The sequence below is a fragment of the Mesoplodon densirostris genome, chromosome 4 (genome assembly GCF_025265405.1).
Source record: "Mesoplodon densirostris isolate mMesDen1 chromosome 4, mMesDen1 primary haplotype, whole genome shotgun sequence".
Classification (NCBI taxonomy): Eukaryota; Metazoa; Chordata; class Mammalia; order Artiodactyla; family Ziphiidae; genus Mesoplodon; species Mesoplodon densirostris.
This window is the reverse complement of record NC_082664.1, coordinates 113600648-113623679: the sequence shown is the minus strand read 5'-3', so window position 1 is coordinate 113623679 and position 23032 is coordinate 113600648. Positions and strand designations below refer to the sequence as shown.

At 54.2% G+C, this 23032-nt stretch overlaps 9 non-coding genes across 9 annotated transcripts; all 9 read left to right on the top strand.

Moving 5' to 3' along the window:
• Window positions 1-2484: 2484 nt before the first annotated feature.
• LOC132490180 (small nucleolar RNA SNORD116) lies at window positions 2485-2577 on the top strand. The gene has a single exon (XR_009532540.1). It is a non-coding gene; the product is annotated as a small nucleolar RNA SNORD116 (small nucleolar RNA).
• A 2065-nt stretch (window positions 2578-4642) lies between these two features.
• On the top strand, window positions 4643-4735 carry LOC132490179 (small nucleolar RNA SNORD116). The gene has a single exon (XR_009532539.1). It is a non-coding gene; the product is annotated as a small nucleolar RNA SNORD116 (small nucleolar RNA).
• Window positions 4736-7418: 2683 nt separating this feature from the next.
• On the top strand, window positions 7419-7511 carry LOC132490178 (small nucleolar RNA SNORD116). The gene has a single exon (XR_009532538.1). It is a non-coding gene; the product is annotated as a small nucleolar RNA SNORD116 (small nucleolar RNA).
• Window positions 7512-9576: 2065 nt separating this feature from the next.
• On the top strand, window positions 9577-9669 carry LOC132489507 (small nucleolar RNA SNORD116). The gene has a single exon (XR_009531917.1). It is a non-coding gene; the product is annotated as a small nucleolar RNA SNORD116 (small nucleolar RNA).
• Window positions 9670-12353: 2684 nt separating this feature from the next.
• LOC132490177 (small nucleolar RNA SNORD116) lies at window positions 12354-12446 on the top strand. Its single transcript, XR_009532537.1, has one exon. It is a non-coding gene; the product is annotated as a small nucleolar RNA SNORD116 (small nucleolar RNA).
• Window positions 12447-15130: 2684 nt separating this feature from the next.
• LOC132490116 (small nucleolar RNA SNORD116) lies at window positions 15131-15223 on the top strand. The gene has a single exon (XR_009532476.1). It is a non-coding gene; the product is annotated as a small nucleolar RNA SNORD116 (small nucleolar RNA).
• Window positions 15224-17906: 2683 nt separating this feature from the next.
• Window positions 17907-17999, top strand: LOC132490175 (small nucleolar RNA SNORD116). The gene has a single exon (XR_009532535.1). It is a non-coding gene; the product is annotated as a small nucleolar RNA SNORD116 (small nucleolar RNA).
• A 2065-nt stretch (window positions 18000-20064) lies between these two features.
• LOC132490174 (small nucleolar RNA SNORD116) lies at window positions 20065-20157 on the top strand. The gene has a single exon (XR_009532534.1). It is a non-coding gene; the product is annotated as a small nucleolar RNA SNORD116 (small nucleolar RNA).
• A 2683-nt stretch (window positions 20158-22840) lies between these two features.
• LOC132490173 (small nucleolar RNA SNORD116) lies at window positions 22841-22933 on the top strand. Its single transcript, XR_009532533.1, has one exon. It is a non-coding gene; the product is annotated as a small nucleolar RNA SNORD116 (small nucleolar RNA).
• Window positions 22934-23032: the final 99 nt, after the last annotated feature.

Here is a 23032-nt window from a genome sequence, read left to right as displayed (position 1 = left end):
TCTCCTGCTGGTCTTCAGAGTCGGAGTGTGTGCTGGTGTAGGCCCAGTAAGCTTGCAGCTTGGAAAGGTGTGCTTTGGCCAGGATCACGTTTGTGCATGCAGCTTCGGGGGCTATTTCTGGAAGCCAAAATGAGGAAGCATCCCTGGTTGGAGCCTGGAGCCTCAGGCCAGGCAGGTGTCCCTCTCTGTCATTTGTTTTGGCGCGTTGAAGTTCTTTAGTGCCCGGTGGGGATGGAGCAGTGGGTGGGTGTGGGCTGGGGTTGGTCTTCAACGGAAGGGAGCTGATGGATTAGGGCTAGGTATTGCCCATGTCGGCTACTCCACTGCAGCTCCTGACAGAGTTTTGGCACTAAGTGGGTCATCGTGGAGTGGGGTTAGGACCGAGTGCTGCATTGAAGCCTGCGTGGTGGCTGCTGGCCTGCAGAAGATGGCAAGGCATCATGAGGACATGTCCTGTGTGATGTCGTGGGATGGGCTGTCATGATTGGGTTGCAGGAGCTGGCCACGTCTTCCCAAGAATGCGTCCTGTTCGTGATGTGCTGGCATCAGCTGCCCACGAAGGGGATGGCTTTGGCAGTACATGGGGAAGCGGTTACGTACTTAACCTGCGTAGAGTTGTGATCCCGTTGCCGGAGGAATGTCGCCCAAAGGGTGTCTTGCAGGACGCCGAGAAGTTGGACATGTTGAAGCGTCTGTGCCGCTCATCTTGGGGGTATTTGGGTTATGCGAACATGCCCTTTGGCCACTTTGTTTCCTTGTTTGGGAATGTGCAAAGCGAAAGTGTTTCTCCGAGAGGGCATGATGCGGCCAGCCCTTGTGGCACGCAGGAGTTTTGGATAGCTAGTGGTTTATCTGGAGCAGTCCGTTGGCGGAGCAGAGATGCGTTCAGTGTTCCGATGCCAGGTGCACTGCCGTGGACAGCCACTGTGCCCTTTGAAGCTTGCAGGTCCCCTCGCGAAGCAGAGTTCTTCCATTGGAAATCGGTCTGTGGTCCTCGGGGAGAGTGCCTTTGATCTCTGTGAGGTTCTCGGTAGTGTCACTCTGTCAGTGAAGAAGTGCCAGGATGCATGGGGTATGGTCAGTGTCATCAAAGCAGTCGTGTTTGCGGTCTGCCATCCCTGGTATACAGTGACCCCGAGTTTAAATGATGTCTGTGGCTTCCAGTAGGTTCGTCTTACCCGGTGGGCAGGAGGAGGGCACCTAGGACAACACTGTCAAGAATTTGAGTGTTTCCTCCGGGTTCAGGGCCGCCAAACCTGGTGGCTGGATGCTGGCAACACGTGCCTGGGAAGCTAGCCTAGTTTCCGCAGTGGGGTTTGAACGTGGGTGTTGGTTACTGAAGCCCACCACTTCCTGTGGTGGGCATTCCCATGGGTCCTCGCAAAGTGATTAGGCATAGTTGGCAACAATTGGCAGTTGGGCCGAATTTCGTTAGCCCCTTGAGAGGTGCCGGGCTGCATCTTGCCTGTAGCCAGTCGCAGGTCGGCCCGCCCATAGGAGGTTTCCTTGCTCCTAAAAATGATGGGAGTGCCCCCAAGTGCACATTACATATTCTACTAGGTTGCAGGATTTCTGGGTCCATCTATATGTTACACCCACGGTTGGAAAGCAGGTCTCGTCAGGTGTTTGTGCGTTGGTCAGAAGGCTTGGCTGTGGAATAGTTGAAGTCCTTGGCCCATTTTAAAACCCCCTGGGTTTCAAAGTTCTCATTCAGTCTTTTGAAGCTTGAAGAGGTCTTTCTCCAATCAGTGGGGGGGGGTCCAAATCCAGGACGCTGTGTATAAACTCTGGCTTTTATGGTTCGAGGTCTCAGGAGAGGGCCACAGGGACACACAGAGAGCAAGATGCGGATTCAGAGGCACACAAAGAAGCCCACAAGCACGTCGTCGTGTGCAGTAACAGTCACACACGCGCACATGCGTGAAAACAAAAATATACCCTCTCACGTACTGGCCAATGTACACGCCTTACTTACTGCAGTCGTGCTGTCAGACAAACATTGAGTTCTCTGTAAAGGTAGACGTCCTTGGGAGGCAGGGTCCGAGCTCAAGCCCAGGTAAAAATTCTCATGAATCATGATCTCTGAGTACACCGGTCCAATTCTGAAGCATACCTGATTTATGTCCAGTTCTCAGGTGCAGATGCTGGACAAGGCTGGCCGTCGGCAAAGAGAAGAAGACCTACGCGTTGGCTGATGACTGCAGGTGCTAAGGAAAAGTGGAAAAATGACACGGGGGCATGTTGCTACGCGTGGCTCTGGCTAACTCAGGAAGGTAGGCTTTCACCCACCCTATGATGTGCCATTGGATATGAGGTTTTCCTCAGACGGTCCAAATGGCTGCAAGAGTGGATTGACTGTTGCTCTTTCTGAGTGGCCTGAGGGCTGTGGATTCCCCAGCGTTTTGGAGTACTCCGAGGTCATCTCTCCTCTTCAGACCCCCACGGCATGCCCGGTTGTGTTCTGCAGCGTCCCAGCCTGTGCTTGGATCGATGGTGACACCCTTGTATGCATTCCTTGGAAAATCTGAACAAAATGAGTGAGAACACTCTACCGTCTCCTCATCGAATCTGAGGTCCAGCACGTTTCATCTCTCGGGGGTAGGGGAGAGTGAGGAGTGAGGGCCAGCGTCCCCTTCTGACCTGCATGCAAACACACACCAGGGTTCCAGAATTCGAGGTGCTCCTATCTGGGGGTCCACTGTGTCTGCCCATAAGCTGGGTCATCTACGCACATTAGGTCCCTGCTGAAAGACCGTTGAGGGCATGCGAAGGGGAAGTCTCTCCTGCTGCTCTTGAGAGTCGGAGTGCGTGCCGGTGTAGGCCCAGTAAGCTTGCAGCTTGGAAAGGTGTGCTTTGGCCAGGATCACGTTTGTCCATGCAGCTTCGGGGGCTATTTCTGGAAGCCAAAATGAGGAAGCATCCCTGGTTGGAGTCTGGAGCCTCAGGCCAGGCCTGTGTCCCTCCCTGTCATTTGTTTTGGCGCGCTGAAGTTCTTTAGTGCCCGGTGGGGATGGAGCAGTGGGTGGGTGTGGGCTGCGGTTGGTCTTCAACGGAAGGGAGCTGATGGATTAGGGCTAGGTATTGCCCATGTCGGCTACTCCACTGCAGATCCCGACAGAGTTTTGGCACTAAGTGGGTCATCGTGGAGTGGGGTTAGGACCGAGTGCTGCATTGAAGCCTGCGTGGTGGCTGCTGGCCTGCAGAAGATGGCAAGGCATCATGAGGACATGTCCGGTGTGATGTCGTGGGATGGGCTGTCATGATTGGGTTGCAGGAGCTGGCCACGTCTTCCCAAGAATGCGTCCTGTTCGTGATGTGCTGGCATCAGCTGCCCACGAAGGGGATGGCTTTGGCAGTACATGAGGATGCGGTTACGTACTTAACCTGCGTAGAGTTGTGATCCCGTTGCCGGAGGAATGTCGCCCAAAGGGTGTCTTGCGGGACGCCGAGAAGTTGGACATGTTGAAGCGTCTGTGCCGCTCACCTTGGGGGTATTTGGGTTATGCGAACATGCCCTTTGGCCACTTTGTTTCCTTGTTTGGGAATGTGCAAAGCGAAAGTGTTTCTCCGAGAGGGCATGATGCGGCCAGCCCTTGTGGCACGCAGGAGTTTTGGATAGCTAGTGGTTTATCTGGAGCAGTCCGTTGGTGGAGCAGAGATGCGTTCAGTGTTCCGATGCCAGGTGCACTGCCGTGGACAGCCACTGTGCCCTTTGAAGCTTGCAGGTCCCCTCGCGAAGCAGAGTTCTTCCATTGGAAATCGGTCTGTGGTCCTCGGGGAGAGTGCCTTTGATCTCTGGGAGGTTCTCGGTAGTGTCACTCTGTCAGTGAAGAAGTGCCAGGATGCATGGGGTATGGTCAGTGTCATCAAAGCAGTCGTGTTTGCGGTCTGCCATCCCTGGTATACAGTGACCCCGTGCTTGAATGATGCCTGTGGCTTCCAGTAGGTTCGACTTACCCGGTGGGCAGGAGGAGGGCACGTAGGACAACACTGTCAAGAATTTGAGTGTTTCCTCCGGGTTCACGGCCGCCAAACCTGGTGGCTGGATGCTGGCAACACATGCCTGGGAAGCTAGCCTAGTTTGCGCAGTGGGGTTTGAACGTGGGTCTTGGTTACTGAAGCCCACCACTTTCTGTGGTGGGCATTCCCATGGGTCCTCGCAAAGTGATTTGGCATAGTTGGCATCAATTGGCAGTTGGGCCGAATTTCGTTAGCCCCTTGAGAGGTGCCGGGCTGCATCTTGCCTGTAGCCAGTCGCAGGTCGGCCCGCCCATAGGAGGTTTCCTTGCTCCTAAAAATGATGGGAGTGCCCCCAAGTGCACATTACATATTCTACTAGGTTGCAGGATTTTTGGGTCCATCTATATGTTACACCCACGGTTGGAAAGCAGGTCTCGTCAGGTGTTTGTGCGTTGGTCAGAACTCAGTAAGGTAGGCTTTCACGCACCCTATGATGTGCCATTGGATATGAGGTTTTCCTCAGACGGTCCAAATGGCTGCAAGAGTGGATTGACTGTTGCTCTTTCTGAGTGGCCTGAGGGCTGTGGATTCCCCAGCGTTTTGGAGTATTCCGAGGTCATCTCTCCTCTTCACACCCCCACGGCATGCCCGGTTGTGTTCTGCAGCGTCCCAGCCTGTGCTTGGATCGATGGTGACACCCTTGTATGCATTCCTTGGAAAATCTGAACAAAATGAGTGAGAACACTCTACCGTCTCCTCATCGAATCTGAGGTCCAGCACGTTTCGTCTCTCGGGGGTAGGGGAGAGTGAGGAGTGAGGGCCAGCGTCCCCTTCTGACCTGCATGCAAACACACACCAGGGTTCCAGAATTCGAGGTGCTCCTCTCTGGGGGTCCACTGTGTCTGCCCATAAGCTGGGTCATCTACGCATATTAGGTCCCTGCTGAAAGACCGTTGAGGGCATGCGAGGGGGAAGGCTCTCCTGCTGGTCTTCAGAGTCGGAGTGTGTGCTGGTGTAGGCCCAGTAAGCTTGCAGCTTGGAAAGGTGTGCTTTGGCCAGGATCACGTTTGTGCATGCAGCTTCGGGGGCTATTTCTGGAAGCCAAAATGAGGAAGCATCCCTGGTTGGAGCCTGGAGCCTCAGGCCAGGCAGGTGTCCCTCTCTGTCATTTGTTTTGGCGCGTTGAAGTTCTTTAGTGCCCGGTGGGGATGGAGCAGTGGGTGGGTGTGGGCTGGGGTTGGTCTTCAACGGAAGGGAGCTGATGGATTAGGGCTAGGTATTGCCCATGTCGGCTACTCCACTGCAGCTCCTGACAGAGTTTTGGCACTAAGTGGGTCATCGTGGAGTGGGGTTAGGACCGAGTGCTGCATTGAAGCCTGCGTGGTGGCTGCTGGCCTGCAGAAGATGGCAAGGCATCATGAGGACATGTCCTGTGTGATGTCGTGGGATGGGCTGTCATGATTGGGTTGCAGGAGCTGGCCACGTCTTCCCAAGAATGCGTCCTGTTCGTGATGTGCTGGCATCAGCTGCCCACGAAGGGGATGGCTTTGGCAGTACATGGGGAAGCGGTTACGTACTTAACCTGCGTAGAGTTGTGATCCCGTTGCCGGAGGAATGTCGCCCAAAGGGTGTCTTGCAGGACGCCGAGAAGTTGGACATGTTGAAGCGTCTGTGCCGCTCATCTTGGGGGTATTTGGGTTATGCGAACATGCCCTTTGGCCACTTTGTTTCCTTGTTTGGGAATGTGCAAAGCGAAAGTGTTTCTCCGAGAGGGCATGATGCGGCCAGCCCTTGTGGCACGCAGGAGTTTTGGATAGCTAGTGGTTTATCTGGAGCAGTCCGTTGGCGGAGCAGAGATGCGTTCAGTGTTCCGATGCCAGGTGCACTGCCGTGGACAGCCACTGTGCCCTTTGAAGCTTGCAGGTCCCCTCGCGAAGCAGAGTTCTTCCATTGGAAATCGGTCTGTGGTCCTCGGGGAGAGTGCCTTTGATCTCTGTGAGGTTCTCGGTAGTGTCACTCTGTCAGTGAAGAAGTGCCAGGATGCATGGGGTATGGTCAGTGTCATCAAAGCAGTCGTGTTTGCGGTCTGCCATCCCTGGTATACAGTGACCCCGAGTTTAAATGATGTCTGTGGCTTCCAGTAGGTTCGTCTTACCCGGTGGGCAGGAGGAGGGCACCTAGGACAACACTGTCAAGAATTTGAGTGTTTCCTCCGGGTTCAGGGCCGCCAAACCTGGTGGCTGGATGCTGGCAACACGTGCCTGGGAAGCTAGCCTAGTTTCCGCAGTGGGGTTTGAACGTGGGTGTTGGTTACTGAAGCCCACCACTTCCTGTGGTGGGCATTCCCATGGGTCCTCGCAAAGTGATTAGGCATAGTTGGCAACAATTGGCAGTTGGGCCGAATTTCGTTAGCCCCTTGAGAGGTGCCGGGCTGCATCTTGCCTGTAGCCAGTCGCAGGTCGGCCCGCCCATAGGAGGTTTCCTTGCTCCTAAAAATGATGGGAGTGCCCCCAAGTGCACATTACATATTCTACTAGGTTGCAGGATTTCTGGGTCCATCTATATGTTACACCCACGGTTGGAAAGCAGGTCTCGTCAGGTGTTTGTGCGTTGGTCAGAAGGCTTGGCTGTGGAATAGTTGAAGTCCTTGGCCCATTTGAAACCCCCCTGGGTTTCAAAGTTCACATTCAGTCTGTTGAAGCTTGAAGACGTCTTTCTCCATTCAGTGGGGGGTCCAAATCCAGGACGCTGTGTATAAACTCTGGCTTTTATGGTTCGAGGTCTCAGGAGAGGGCCACAGGGACACACAGAGAGCAAGATGCGGATTCAGAGGCACACAAAGAAGCCCACAAGCACGTCGTCGTGTGCAGTAACAGTCACACACGCGCACATGCGTGAAAACAAAAATATACCCTCTCACGTACTGGCCAATGTACACGCCTTACTTACTGCAGTCGTGCTGTCAGACAAACATTGAGTTCTCTGTAAAGGTAGACGTCCTTGGGAGGCAGGGTCCGAGCTCAAGCCCAGGTAAAAATTCTCATGAATCATGATCTCTGAGTACACCGGTCCAATTCTGAAGCATACCTGATTTATGTCCAGTTCTCAGGTGCAGATGCTGGACAAGGCTGGCCGTCGGCAAAGAGAAGAAGACCTACGCGTTGGCTGATGACTGCAGGTGCTAAGGAAAAGTGGAAAAATGACACGGGGGCATGTTGCTACGCGTGGCTCTGGCTAACTCAGGAAGGTAGGCTTTCACCCACCCTATGATGTGCCATTGGATATGAGGTTTTCCTCAGACGGTCCAAATGGCTGCAAGAGTGGATTGACTGTTGCTCTTTCTGAGTGGCCTGAGGGCTGTGGATTCCCCAGCGTTTTGGAGTACTCCGAGGTCATCTCTCCTCTTCAGACCCCCACGGCATGCCCGGTTGTGTTCTGCAGCGTCCCAGCCTGTGCTTGGATCGATGGTGACACCCTTGTATGCATTCCTTGGAAAATCTGAACAAAATGAGTGAGAACACTCTACCGTCTCCTCATCGAATCTGAGGTCCAGCACGTTTCATCTCTCGGGGGTAGGGGAGAGTGAGGAGTGAGGGCCAGCGTCCCCTTCTGACCTGCATGCAAACACACACCAGGGTTCCAGAATTCGAGGTGCTCCTATCTGGGGGTCCACTGTGTCTGCCCATAAGCTGGGTCATCTACGCACATTAGGTCCCTGCTGAAAGACCGTTGAGGGCATGCGAAGGGGAAGTCTCTCCTGCTGCTCTTGAGAGTCGGAGTGCGTGCCGGTGTAGGCCCAGTAAGCTTGCAGCTTGGAAAGGTGTGCTTTGGCCAGGATCACGTTTGTCCATGCAGCTTCGGGGGCTATTTCTGGAAGCCAAAATGAGGAAGCATCCCTGGTTGGAGTCTGGAGCCTCAGGCCAGGCCTGTGTCCCTCCCTGTCATTTGTTTTGGCGCGCTGAAGTTCTTTAGTGCCCGGTGGGGATGGAGCAGTGGGTGGGTGTGGGCTGCGGTTGGTCTTCAACGGAAGGGAGCTGATGGATTAGGGCTAGGTATTGCCCATGTCGGCTACTCCACTGCAGATCCCGACAGAGTTTTGGCACTAAGTGGGTCATCGTGGAGTGGGGTTAGGACCGAGTGCTGCATTGAAGCCTGCGTGGTGGCTGCTGGCCTGCAGAAGATGGCAAGGCATCATGAGGACATGTCCGGTGTGATGTCGTGGGATGGGCTGTCATGATTGGGTTGCAGGAGCTGGCCACGTCTTCCCAAGAATGCGTCCTGTTCGTGATGTGCTGGCATCAGCTGCCCACGAAGGGGATGGCTTTGGCAGTACATGAGGATGCGGTTACGTACTTAACCTGCGTAGAGTTGTGATCCCGTTGCCGGAGGAATGTCGCCCAAAGGGTGTCTTGCGGGACGCCGAGAAGTTGGACATGTTGAAGCGTCTGTGCCGCTCACCTTGGGGGTATTTGGGTTATGCGAACATGCCCTTTGGCCACTTTGTTTCCTTGTTTGGGAATGTGCAAAGCGAAAGTGTTTCTCCGAGAGGGCATGATGCGGCCAGCCCTTGTGGCACGCAGGAGTTTTGGATAGCTAGTGGTTTATCTGGAGCAGTCCGTTGGTGGAGCAGAGATGCGTTCAGTGTTCCGATGCCAGGTGCACTGCCGTGGACAGCCACTGTGCCCTTTGAAGCTTGCAGGTCCCCTCGCGAAGCAGAGTTCTTCCATTGGAAATCGGTCTGTGGTCCTCGGGGAGAGTGCCTTTGATCTCTGGGAGGTTCTCGGTAGTGTCACTCTGTCAGTGAAGAAGTGCCAGGATGCATGGGGTATGGTCAGTGTCATCAAAGCAGTCGTGTTTGCGGTCTACCATCCCTGGTATACAGTGACCCCGTGCTTGAATGATGCCTGTGGCTTCCAGTAGGTTCGACTTACCCGGTGGGCAGGAGGAGGGCACGTAGGACAACACTGTCAAGAATTTGAGTGTTTCCTCCGGGTTCACGGCCGCCAAACCTGGTGGCTGGATGCTGGCAACACATGCCTGGGAAGCTAGCCTAGTTTGCGCAGTGGGGTTTGAACGTGGGTCTTGGTTACTGAAGCCCACCACTTTCTGTGGTGGGCATTCCCATGGGTCCTCGCAAAGTGATTTGGCATAGTTGGCATCAATTGGCAGTTGGGCCGAATTTCGTTAGCTCCTTGAGAGGTGCCGGGCTGCATCTTGCCTGTAGCCAGTCGCAGGTCGGCCCGCCCATAGGAGGTTTCCTTGCTCCTAAAAATGATGGGAGTGCCCCCAAGTGCACATTACATATTCTACTAGGTTGCAGGATTTTTGGGTCCATCTATATGTTACACCCACGGTTGGAAAGCAGGTCTCGTCAGGTGTTTGTGCGTTGGTCAGAACTCAGTAAGGTAGGCTTTCACGCACCCTATGATGTGCCATTGGATATGAGGTTTTCCTCAGACGGTCCAAATGGCTGCAAGAGTGGATTGACTGTTGCTCTTTCTGAGTGGCCTGAGGGCTGTGGATTCCCCAGCGTTTTGGAGTATTCCGAGGTCATCTCTCCTCTTCACACCCCCACGGCATGCCCGGTTGTGTTCTGCAGCGTCCCAGCCTGTGCTTGGATCGATAGTGACACCCTTGTATGCATTCCTTGGAAAATCTGAACAAAATGAGTGAGAACACTCTACCGTCTCCTCATCGAATCTGAGGTCCAGCACGTTTCGTCTCTCGGGGGTAGGGGAGAGTGAGGAGTGAGGGCCAGCGTCCCCTTCTGACCTGCATGCAAACACACACCAGGGTTCCAGAATTCGAGGTGCTCCTATCTGGGGGTCCAATGTGTCTGCCCATAAGCTGGGTCATCTACGCATATTAGGTCCCTGCTGAAAGACCGTTGAGGGCATGCGAGGGGGAAGGCTCTCCTGCTGGTCTTCAGATTCGGAGTGCGTGCTGGTGTAGTCCCAGTAAGCTTGCAGCTTGGAAAGGTGTGCTTTGGCCAGGATCACGTTTGTCCATGCAGCTTCGGGGGCTATTTCTGGAAGCCATAATGAGGAAGCATCCCTGGTTGGAGTCTGGAGCCTCAGGCCAGGCCTGTGTCCCTCCCTGTCATTTGTTTTGGCGCGCTGAAGTTCTTTAGTGCCCGGTGGGGATGGAGCAGTGGGTGGGTGTGGGCTGCGGTTGGTCTTCAACGGAAGGGAGCTGATGGATTAGGGCTAGGTATTGCCCATGTCGGCTACTCCACTGCAGATCCCGACAGAGTTTTGGCACTAAGTGGGTCATCGTGGAGTGGGGTTAGGACCGAGTGCTGCATTGAAGCCTGCGTGGTGGCTGCTGGCCTGCAGAAGATGGCAAGGCATCATGAGGACATGTCCTGTGTGATGTCGTGGGATGGGCTGTCATGATTGGGTTGCAGGAGCTGGCCACGTCTTCCCAAGAATGCGTCCTGTTAGTGATGTGCTGGCATCAGCTGCCCACGAAGGGGATGGCTTTGGCAGTACATGAGGATGCGGTTACGTACTTAACCTGCGTAGAGTTGTGATCCCGTTGCCGGAGGAATGTCGCCCAAAGGGTGTCTTGCGGGACGCCGAGAAGTTGGACATGTTGAAGCGTCTGTGCCGCTCAACTTGGGGGTATTTGGGTTATGCGAACATGCCCTTTGGCCACTTTGTTTCCTTGTTTTGGAATGTGCAAAGCGAAAGTGTTTCTCCGAGAGGGCATGATGCGGCCAGCCCTTGTGGCATGGAGGAGTTTTGGATAGCTAGTGGTTTATCTGGAGCAGTGCGTTGGCGGAGCAGAGATGCGTTTAGTGTTCCGATGCCAGGTGCGCTGCCATGGACAGCCACTGTGCCCTTTGAAGCTTGCAGGTCCCCTCGCGAAGCAGAGTTCTTCCATTGGAAATCGGTCTGTGGTCCTCGGGGAGAGTGCCTTTGATCTCTGGGAGGTTCTCGGTAGTGTCACTCTGTCAGTGAAGAAGTGCCAGGATGCATGGGGTATGGTCAGTGTCATCAAAGCAGTCGTGTTTGCAGTCTGCCATACCTGGTATACAGTGACCCCGTGTTTGAATGATGTATATGGCTTCCAGTAGGTTCGACTTACCCGGTGGGCAGGAGGAGGGCACGTAGGACAACACTGTCAAGAATTTGAGTGTTTCCTCCGGGTTCAGGGCCGGCAAACCTGGTGTCTGGATGCTGGCAACACGTGCCTGGGAAGCTAGCCTAGTTTCCGCAGTGGGGTTTGAACGTGGGTCTTGGTTACTGAAGCCCACCACTTCCTGTGGTGGGCATTCCCCTGGGTCCTCGCAAAGTGATTTGTCATAGTTGGCAACAATTGGCAGTTGGGCCGAATTTCGTTAGCCCCTTGAGAGGTGCCGGCCTGCATCTTCCCTGTAGCCAGTCGCAGGTCGGCCCGCCCATAGGAGGTTTCCTTGCTCCTAAAAATGATGGGAGTGGCCCCAAGTGCACATTACATATTCTACTAGGTTGCAGGATTTCTGGGTCCATCTTTATGTTACACCCACGGTCGGAAAGCAGGTCTCGTCAGGTGTTTGTGCGTTGGTCAGAAGGCTTGGCTGTGGAAGAGTGGAAGTCCGTGGCCTATGTCAAAACGCCCTGGGTTTCAAAGTTCACATTCAGTCTGTTGAAGCTTGAAGAGGTCTTTCTCCATTCAGTGGGGGGGTCCAAATCCAGGACGCTGTGTATAAACTCTGGCTTTTATGGTTCGAGGTCTCAGGAGAGGGCCACAGGAACACACAGAGAGCAAGATGCGGATTCAGAGGCATACAAAGACGCCCACAAGCGCGTCCTCATGTGCAGTAACAATCACACCCGCGCACATGCGTGAAAACAAAAATATACCCTTTCACGTACCGGCCAACGTACATGCCTTAATTCCTGCAGTCGTGCTGTCAGACAAACATTGAGTTCTCTATAAATGTAGACGTCTTTGGGAGGCAGATTCCGAGCTGAAGCCCAGGTAAAAATTCTCATGAATCATGATCTCTGAGTACCCCGGTCCAATTCTGAAGCCTGCCTGATTTATCTCCAGTTCTCAGGTGCAGCTGCTGGACAAGGCTGGCCGTCGGCAAAGACAAGAAGACCTACGCGTTGGCTGATGACTGCAGGTGCTAAGGAAAAGTGGAAAAATGACACAGGGGCCTGTTTCTATGCGTGGCTCTGGCTAACTCAGGAAGGTAGGCTTTCACCCACCCTAAGATGTGCCATTGGATATGAGGTTTTCCTCAGACCGTCCCAGTGGCTGCAAGAGTGGACTGACTGTTGCTCTTTCTGAGTGACCTGAGGGCTGTGGATTCCCCAGGGTTTTGGAGTACTCCGAGGTCATCTCTCCTCTTCAGACCCCCACGGCATGCCCGGTTGTGTTCTGCAGCGTCCCAGCCTGTGCTTGGATCGATGGTGACACCCTTGTATGCATTCCTTGGAAAATCTGAACAAAATGAGTGAGAACACTCTACCGTCTCCTCATCGAATCTGAGGTCCAGCACGTTTCGTCTCTCGGGGGTAGGGGAGAGTGAGGAGTGAGGGCCAGCGTCCCCTTCTGACCTGCATGCAAACACACACCAGGGTTCCAGAATTCGAGGTGCTCCTATCTGGGGGTCCACTGTGTCTGCCCATAAGCTGGGTCATCTACGCATATTAGGTCCCTGCTGAAAGACCGTTGAGGGCATGCGAGGGGGAAGGCTCTCCTGCTGGTCTTCAGAGTCGGAGTGCGTGCTGGTGTAGGCCCAGTAAGCTTGCAGCTTGGAAAGGTCTGCTTTGGCCAGTATCACGTTTGTGCATGCAGCTTCGGGGGCTATTTCTGGAAGCCAAAATGAGGAAGCATCCCTGGTTGGAGTCTGGAGCCTCAGGCCAGGCCAGTGTCCCTCCCTGTCATTTGTTTTGGCGCGCTGAAGTTCTTTAGTGCCCGGTGGGGATGGAGCAGTGGGTGGGTGTGGGCTGCAGTTGGTCTTCAACGGAAGGGAGCTGATGGATTAGGGCTAGGTATTGCCCATGTCGGCTACTCCACTGCAGATCCCGACAGAGTTTTGGCACTAAGTGGGTCATCGTGGAGTGGGGTTAGGACCGAGTGCTGCATTGAAGCCTGCGTGGTGGCTGCTGGCCTGCAGAAGATGGCAAGGCATCATGAGGACATGTCCTGTGTGATGTCGTGGGATGGGCTGTCATGATTGGGTTGCAGGAGCTGGCCACGTCTTCCCAAGAATGCGTCCTGTTCGTGATGTGCTGGCATCAGCTGCCCACGAAGGGGATGGCATTGGCAGTACATGAGGATGTGTTTACGTACTTAACCTGCGTAGAGCTGTGATCCCGTTGCCGGAGGAATGTCGCGCAAAGGGTGTCTTGCGGGACGCCGAGAAGTTAGACATGTTGAAGCGTCTCTGCCGCTCACCTTGGGGGTATTTGGGTTATGCGAACATGCCCTTTGACCACTTTGTTTCCTTGTTTGGGAATGTGCAAAGCGAAAGTGTTTCTCCGAGAGGGCATGATGCGGCCAGCCATTGTGGCACGCAGGAGTTTTGGATAGCTAGTGGTTTATCTGGAGCAGTCCGTTGGCGGAGCAGAGATGCGTTCAGTGTTCCGATGCCAGGTGCGCTGCCGTGGACAGCCACTGTGCCCTTTGAAGCTTGCAGGTCCCCTCGCGAAGCAGAGTTCTTCCATTGGAAATCGGTCTGTGGTCCTCAGGGAGAGTGCCTTTGATCTCTGGGAGGTTCTCGGTAGTGTCACTCTGTCAGTGAAGAAGTGCCAGGATGCATGGCGTATGGTCAGTGTCATCAAAGCAGTCGTGTTAGCGGTCTGCCATCCCTGGTATACAGTGAACCAGTGTTTGAATGATGTCTGTGGCTTCCAGTAGGTTCGACTTACCCAGTGAGCTGGAGGAGGGCACGTAGGACAACACTGTTAAGAATTTGAGTGTTTCCTCCGGGTTCAGGGCCGCCAAACCTGGTGGCTGGATGCTGGCAACACGTGCCTGGGAAGCTAGCCTAGTTTCCACAGTGGGGTTTGAACGTGAGTCTTGGTTACTGAAGCCCACCAATTCCTGTGGTGGGCATTCCCATGGGTCCTCGCAAAGTGATTAGGCATAGTTGGCAACATTTGGCAGTTGGGCCGAATTTCGTTAGCCCCTTGAGAGGTGCCGGGCTGCATCTTGCCTGTAGCCAGTCGCAGGTCGGCCCGCCCATAGGAGGTTTCCTTGCTCCTAAAAATGATGGGAGTGCCCCCAAGTGCACATTACATATTCTACTAGGTTGCAGGATTTCTGGGTCCATCTATATGTTACACCCACGGTCGGAAAACAGGTCTCGTCAGGTGTTTGTGCGTTGGCCAGAAGGCTTGGCTGTGGAAGAGTGGAAGTCCTTGGCCTATTTCAAAGCCCCCTGGGTTTCAAAGTTCACATTCAGTCTGTTGAAGCTTGAAGAGGTCTTTTTCCATTCAGTGGGGGTGTCCAAATCCAGGACGCTGTGTATAAACTCTGGCTTTTATGGTTCGAGGTCTCAGGAGAGGGCCACAGGGACACACAGAGAGCAAGATGCGGATTCAGAGGCACACAAAGAAGCCCGCAAGCGCGTCGTCGTGTGCAGTAACAGTCACACATGCGCACATGCGTGAAAACAAAAATATTCCCTCTCACGTACCGGGCAACGTACATGCCTTACTTCCTGCAGTCGTGCTGTCAGACAAACATTGAGTTCTCTGTAAAGGTAGACGTCCTTGGGAGGCAGGGTCTGAGCTCAAGCCCAGGTAAAAATTCTCATGAATCATGATCTCTGAGTACACCGGTCCAATTCTGAAGCCTGCCTGATTTATGTCCAGTTCTCAGGTGCAGCTGCTGGACAAGGCTGGCCGTCGGCAAAGAGAAGAAGATCTACGCGTTGGCTGATGACTGCAGGTGCTAAGGAAAAGTGGAAAAATGACACGGGGGCATGTTGCTACGCGTGGCTCTGGCTAACTCAGGAAGGTAGGCTTTCACCCACCCGATGATGTGCCATTGGATATGAGGTTTTCCTCAGACGGTCCCAGTGGCTGCAAGAGTGGATTGACTGTTGCTCTTTCTGAGTGGCCTGAGGGCTGTGGATTCCCCAGGGTTTTGGAGTACTCCGAGGTCATCTCTCCTCTTCAGACCCCCACTGCATGCCCGGTTGTGTTCTGTAGCGTCCTAGCCTGTGCTTGGATCAATGATGACACCCTTGTATGCATTCCTTGGAAAATCTGAACAAAATGAGTGAGAACACTCTACCGTCTCCTCATCGAATCTGAGGTCCAGCACGTTTCGTCTCTCGGGGGTAGGGGAGAGTGAGGAGTGAGGGCCAGCGTCCCCTTCTGACCTGCATGCAAACACACACCAGGGTTCCAGAATTCGAGGTGCTCCTCTCTGGGGGTCCACTGTGTCTGCCCATAAGCTGGGTCATCTACGCATATTAGGTCCCTGCTGAAAGACCATTGAGGGCATGCGAGGGGGAAGGCTCTCCTGCTGGTCTTCAGAGTCGGAGTGTGTGCTGGTGTAGGCCCAGTAAGCTTGCAGCTTGGAAAGGTGTGCTTTGGCCAGGATCACGTTTGTGCATGCAGCTTCGGGGGCTATTTCTGGAAGCCAAAATGAGGAAGCATCCCTGGTTGGAGCCTGGAGCCTCAGGCCAGGCAGGTGTCCCTCTCTGTCATTTGTTTTGGCGCGTTGAAGTTCTTTAGTGCCCGGTGGGGATGGAGCAGTGGGTGGGTGTGGGCTGCGGTTGGTCTTCAACGGAAGGGAGCTGATGGATTAGGGCTAGGTATTGCCCATGTTGGCTACTCCACTGCAGCTCCTGACAGAGTTTTGGCACTAAGTGGGTCATCGTGGAGTGGGGTTAGGACCGAGTGCTGCATTGAAGCCTGCGTGGTGGCTGCTGGCCTGCAGAAGATGGCAAGGCATCATGAGGACATGTCCTGTGTGATGTCGTGGGATGGGCTGTCATGATTGGGTTGCAGGAGCTGGCCACGTCTTCCCAAGAATGCGTCCTGTTCGTGATGTGCTGGCATCAGCTGCCCACGAAGGGGATGGCTTTGGCAGTACATGGGGAAGTGGTTACGTACTTAACCTGCGTAGAGTTGTGATCCCGTTGCCGGAGGAATGTCGCCCAAAGGGTGTCTTGCAGGACGCCGAGAAGTTGGACATGTTGAAGCGTCTGTGCCGCTCATCTTGGGGGTATTTGGGTTATGCGAACATGCCCTTTGGCCACTTTGTTTCCTTGTTTGGGAATGTGCAAAGCGAAAGTGTTTCTCCGAGAGGGCATGATGCGGCCAGCCCTTGTGGCACGCAGGAGTTTTGGATAGCTAGTGGTTTATCTGGAGCAGTCCGTTGGCGGAGCAGAGATGCGTTCAGTGTTCCGATGCCAGGTGCACTGCCGTGGACAGCCACTGTGCCCTTTGAAGCTTGCAGGTCCCCTCGCGAAGCAGAGTTCATCCATTGGAAATCGGTCTGTGGTCCTCGGGGAGAGTGCCTTTGATCTCTGTGAGGTTCTCGGTAGTGTCACTCTGTCAGTGAAGAAGTGCCAGGATGCATGGGGTATGGTCAGTGTCATCAAAGCAGTCGTGTTTGCGCTCTGCCATCCCTGGTATACAGTGACCCCGAGTTTAAATGATGTCTGTGGCTTCCAGTAGGTTCGTCTTACCCGGTGGGCAGGAGGAGGGCACCTAGGACAACACTGTCAAGAATTTGAGTGTTTCCTCCGGGTTCAGGGCCGCCAAACCTGGTGGCTGGATGCTGGCAACACGTGCCTGGGAAGCTAGCCTAGTTTCCGCAGTGGGGTTTGAACGTGGGTCTTGGTTACTGAAGCCCACCACTTCCTGTGGTGGGCATTCCCATGGGTCCTCGCAAAGTGATTAGGCATAGTTGGCAACAATTGGCAGTTGGGCCGAATTTCGTTAGCCCCTTGAGAGGTGCCGGGCTGCATCTTGCCTGTAGCCAGTCGCAGGTCGGCCCGCCCATAGGAGGTTTCCTTGCTCCTAAAAATGATGGGAGTGCCCCCAAGTGCACATTACATATTCTACTAGGTTGCAGGATTTCTGGGTCCATCTATATGTTACACCCACGGTTGGAAAGCAGGTCTCGTCAGGTCTTTGTGCGTTGGTCAGAAGGCTTGGCTGTGGAATAGTTGAAGTCCTTGGCCCATTTGAAACCCCCCTGGGTTTCAAAGTTCACATTCAGTCTGTTGAAGCTTGAAGACGTCTTTCTCCATTCAGTGGGGGGTCCAAATCCAGGACGCTGTGTATAAACTCTGGCTTTTATGGTTCGAGGTCTCAGGAGAGGGCCACAGGGACACACAGAGAGCAAGCTGCGGATTCAGAGGCACACAAAGAAGCCCACAAGCACGTCGTCGTGTGCAGTAACAGTCACACACGCGCACATGCGTGAAAACAAAAATATACCCTCTCACGTACTGGCCAATGTACACGCCTTACTTACTGCAGTCGTGCTGTCAGACAAACATTGAGTTCTCTGTAAAGGTAGACGTCCTTGGGAGGCAGGGTCCGAGCTCAAGCCCAGGTAAAAATTCTCATGAATCATGATCTCTGAGTACACCGGTCCAATTCTGAAGCATACCTGATTTATGTCCAGTTCTCAGGTGCAGATGCTGGACAAGGCTGGCCGTCGGCAAAGAGAAGAAGACCTACGCGTTGGCTGATGACTGCAGGTGCTAAGGAAAAGTGGAAAAATGACACGGGGGCATGTTGCTACGCGTGGCTCTGGCTAACTCAGGAAGGTAGGCTTTCACCCACCCTATGATGTGCCATTGGATATGAGGTTTTCCTCAGACGGTCCAAATGGCTGCAAGAGTGGATTGACTGTTGCTCTTTCTGAGTGGCCTGAGGGCTGTGGATTCCCCAGCGTTTTGGAGTACTCCGAGGTCATCTCTCCTCTTCAGACCCCCACGGCATGCCCGGTTGTGTTCTGCAGCGTCCCAGCCTGTGCTTGGATCGATGGTGACACCCTTGTATGCATTCCTTGGAAAATCTGAACAAAATGAGTGAGAACACTCTACCGTCTCCTCATCGAATCTGAGGTCCAGCACGTTTCATCTCTCGGGGGTAGGGGAGAGTGAGGAGTGAGGGCCAGCGTCCCCTTCTGACCTGCATGCAAACACACACCAGGGTTCCAGAATTCGAGGTGCTCCTATCTGGGGGTCCACTGTGTCTGCCCATAAGCTGGGTCATCTACGCACATTAGGTCCCTGCTGAAAGACCGTTGAGGGCATGCGAAGGGGAAGTCTCTCCTGCTGCTCTTGAGAGTCGGAGTGCGTGCCGGTGTAGGCCCAGTAAGCTTGCAGCTTGGAAAGGTGTGCTTTGGCCAGGATCACGTTTGTCCATGCAGCTTCGGGGGCTATTTCTGGAAGCCAAAATGAGGAAGCATCCCTGGTTGGAGTCTGGAGCCTCAGGCCAGGCCTGTGTCCCTCCCTGTCATTTGTTTTGGCGCGCTGAAGTTCTTTAGTGCCCGGTGGGGATGGAGCAGTGGGTGGGTGTGGGCTGCGGTTGGTCTTCAACGGAAGGGAGCTGATGGATTAGGGCTAGGTATTGCCCATGTCGGCTACTCCACTGCAGATCCCGACAGAGTTTTGGCACTAAGTGGGTCATCGTGGAGTGGGGTTAGGACCGAGTGCTGCATTGAAGCCTGCGTGGTGGCTGCTGGCCTGCAGAAGATGGCAAGGCATCATGAGGACATGTCCGGTGTGATGTCGTGGGATGGGCTGTCATGATTGGGTTGCAGGAGCTGGCCACGTCTTCCCAAGAATGCGTCCTGTTCGTGATGTGCTGGCATCAGCTGCCCACGAAGGGGATGGCTTTGGCAGTACATGAGGATGCGGTTACGTACTTAACCTGCGTAGAGTTGTGATCCCGTTGCCGGAGGAATGTCGCCCAAAGGGTGTCTTGCGGGACGCCGAGAAGTTGGACATGTTGAAGCGTCTGTGCCGCTCACCTTGGGGGTATTTGGGTTATGCGAACATGCCCTTTGGCCACTTTGTTTCCTTGTTTGGGAATGTGCAAAGCGAAAGTGTTTCTCCGAGAGGGCATGATGCGGCCAGCCCTTGTGGCACGCAGGAGTTTTGGATAGCTAGTGGTTTATCTGGAGCAGTCCGTTGGTGGAGCAGAGATGCGTTCAGTGTTCCGATGCCAGGTGCACTGCCGTGGACAGCCACTGTGCCCTTTGAAGCTTGCAGGTCCCCTCGCGAAGCAGAGTTCTTCCATTGGAAATCGGTCTGTGGTCCTCGGGGAGAGTGCCTTTGATCTCTGGGAGGTTCTCGGTAGTGTCACTCTGTCAGTGAAGAAGTGCCAGGATGCATGGGGTATGGTCAGTGTCATCAAAGCAGTCGTGTTTGCGGTCTGCCATCCCTGGTATACAGTGACCCCGTGCTTGAATGATGCCTGTGGCTTCCAGTAGGTTCGACTTACCCGGTGGGCAGGAGGAGGGCACGTAGGACAACACTGTCAAGAATTTGAGTGTTTCCTCCGGGTTCACGGCCGCCAAACCTGGTGGCTGGATGCTGGCAACACATGCCTGGGAAGCTAGCCTAGTTTGCGCAGTGGGGTTTGAACGTGGGTCTTGGTTACTGAAGCCCACCACTTTCTGTGGTGGGCATTCCCATGGGTCCTCGCAAAGTGATTTGGCATAGTTGGCATCAATTGGCAGTTGGGCCGAATTTCGTTAGCCCCTTGAGAGGTGCCGGGCTGCATCTTGCCTGTAGCCAGTCGCAGGTCGGCCCGCCCATAGGAGGTTTCCTTGCTCCTAAAAATGATGGGAGTGCCCCCAAGTGCACATTACATATTCTACTAGGTTGCAGGATTTTTGGGTCCATCTATATGTTACACCCACGGTTGGAAAGCAGGTCTCGTCAGGTGTTTGTGCGTTGGTCAGAACTCAGTAAGGTAGGCTTTCACGCACCCTATGATGTGCCATTGGATATGAGGTTTTCCTCAGACGGTCCAAATGGCTGCAAGAGTGGATTGACTGTTGCTCTTTCTGAGTGGCCTGAGGGCTGTGGATTCCCCAGCGTTTTGGAGTATTCCGAGGTCATCTCTCCTCTTCACACCCCCACGGCATGCCCGGTTGTGTTCTGCAGCGTCCCAGCCTGTGCTTGGATCGATGGTGACACCCTTGTATGCATTCCTTGGAAAATCTGAACAAAATGAGTGAGAACACTCTACCGTCTCCTCATCGAATCTGAGGTCCAGCACGTTTCGTCTCTCGGGGGTAGGGGAGAGTGAGGAGTGAGGGCCAGCGTCCCCTTCTGACCTGCATGCAAACACACACCAGGGTTCCAGAATTCGAGGTGCTCCTCTCTGGGGGTCCACTGTGTCTGCCCATAAGCTGGGTCATCTACGCATATTAGGTCCCTGCTGAAAGACCGTTGAGGGCATGCGAGGGGGAAGGCTCTCCTGCTGGTCTTCAGAGTCGGAGTGTGTGCTGGTGTAGGCCCAGTAAGCTTGCAGCTTGGAAAGGTGTGCTTTGGCCAGGATCACGTTTGTGCATGCAGCTTCGGGGGCTATTTCTGGAAGCCAAAATGAGGAAGCATCCCTGGTTGGAGCCTGGAGCCTCAGGCCAGGCAGGTGTCCCTCTCTGTCATTTGTTTTGGCGCGTTGAAGTTCTTTAGTGCCCGGTGGGGATGGAGCAGTGGGTGGGTGTGGGCTGGGGTTGGTCTTCAACGGAAGGGAGCTGATGGATTAGGGCTAGGTATTGCCCATGTCGGCTACTCCACTGCAGCTCCTGACAGAGTTTTGGCACTAAGTGGGTCATCGTGGAGTGGGGTTAGGACCGAGTGCTGCATTGAAGCCTGCGTGGTGGCTGCTGGCCTGCAGAAGATGGCAAGGCATCATGAGGACATGTCCTGTGTGATGTCGTGGGATGGGCTGTCATGATTGGGTTGCAGGAGCTGGCCACGTCTTCCCAAGAATGCGTCCTGTTCGTGATGTGCTGGCATCAGCTGCCCACGAAGGGGATGGCTTTGGCAGTACATGGGGAAGCGGTTACGTACTTAACCTGCGTAGAGTTGTGATCCCGTTGCCGGAGGAATGTCGCCCAAAGGGTGTCTTGCAGGACGCCGAGAAGTTGGACATGTTGAAGCGTCTGTGCCGCTCATCTTGGGGGTATTTGGGTTATGCGAACATGCCCTTTGGCCACTTTGTTTCCTTGTTTGGGAATGTGCAAAGCGAAAGTGTTTCTCCGAGAGGGCATGATGCGGCCAGCCCTTGTGGCACGCAGGAGTTTTGGATAGCTAGTGGTTTATCTGGAGCAGTCCGTTGGCGGAGCAGAGATGCGTTCAGTGTTCCGATGCCAGGTGCACTGCCGTGGACAGCCACTGTGCCCTTTGAAGCTTGCAGGTCCCCTCGCGAAGCAGAGTTCTTCCATTGGAAATCGGTCTGTGGTCCTCGGGGAGAGTGCCTTTGATCTCTGTGAGGTTCTCGGTAGTGTCACTCTGTCAGTGAAGAAGTGCCAGGATGCATGGGGTATGGTCAGTGTCATCAAAGCAGTCGTGTTTGCGGTCTGCCATCCCTGGTATACAGTGACCCCGAGTTTAAATGATGTCTGTGGCTTCCAGTAGGTTCGTCTTACCCGGTGGGCAGGAGGAGGGCACCTAGGACAACACTGTCAAGAATTTGAGTGTTTCCTCCGGGTTCAGGGCCGCCAAACCTGGTGGCTGGATGCTGGCAACACGTGCCTGGGAAGCTAGCCTAGTTTCCGCAGTGGGGTTTGAACGTGGGTGTTGGTTACTGAAGCCCACCACTTCCTGTGGTGGGCATTCCCATGGGTCCTCGCAAAGTGATTAGGCATAGTTGGCAACAATTGGCAGTTGGGCCGAATTTCGTTAGCCCCTTGAGAGGTGCCGGGCTGCATCTTGCCTGTAGCCAGTCGCAGGTCGGCCCGCCCATAGGAGGTTTCCTTGCTCCTAAAAATGATGGGAGTGCCCCCAAGTGCACATTACATATTCTACTAGGTTGCAGGATTTCTGGGTCCATCTATATGTTACACCCACGGTTGGAAAGCAGGTCTCGTCAGGTGTTTGTGCGTTGGTCAGAAGGCTTGGCTGTGGAATAGTTGAAGTCCTTGGCCCATTTGAAACCCCCCTGGGTTTCAAAGTTCACATTCAGTCTGTTGAAGCTTGAAGACGTCTTTCTCCATTCAGTGGGGGGTCCAAATCCAGGACGCTGTGTATAAACTCTGGCTTTTATGGTTCGAGGTCTCAGGAGAGGGCCACAGGGACACACAGAGAGCAAGATGCGGATTCAGAGGCACACAAAGAAGCCCACAAGCACGTCGTCGTGTGCAGTAACAGTCACACACGCGCACATGCGTGAAAACAAAAATATACCCTCTCACGTACTGGCCAATGTACACGCCTTACTTACTGCAGTCGTGCTGTCAGACAAACATTGAGTTCTCTGTAAAGGTAGACGTCCTTGGGAGGCAGGGTCCGAGCTCAAGCCCAGGTAAAAATTCTCATGAATCATGATCTCTGAGTACACCGGTCCAATTCTGAAGCATACCTGATTTATGTCCAGTTCTCAGGTGCAGATGCTGGACAAGGCTGGCCGTCGGCAAAGAGAAGAAGACCTACGCGTTGGCTGATGACTGCAGGTGCTAAGGAAAAGTGGAAAAATGACACGGGGGCATGTTGCTACGCGTGGCTCTGGCTAACTCAGGAAGGTAGGCTTTCACCCACCCTATGATGTGCCATTGGATATGAGGTTTTCCTCAGACGGTCCAAATGGCTGCAAGAGTGGATTGACTGTTGCTCTTTCTGAGTGGCCTGAGGGCTGTGGATTCCCCAGCGTTTTGGAGTACTCCGAGGTCATCTCTCCTCTTCAGACCCCCACGGCATGCCCGGTTGTGTTCTGCAGCGTCCCAGCCTGTGCTTGGATCGATGGTGACACCCTTGTATGCATTCCTTGGAAAATCTGAACAAAATGAGTGAGAACACTCTACCGTCTCCTCATCGAATCTGAGGTCCAGCACGTTTCATCTCTCGGGGGTAGGGGAGAGTGAGGAGTGAGGGCCAGCGTCCCCTTCTGACCTGCATGCAAACACACACCAGGGTTCCAGAATTCGA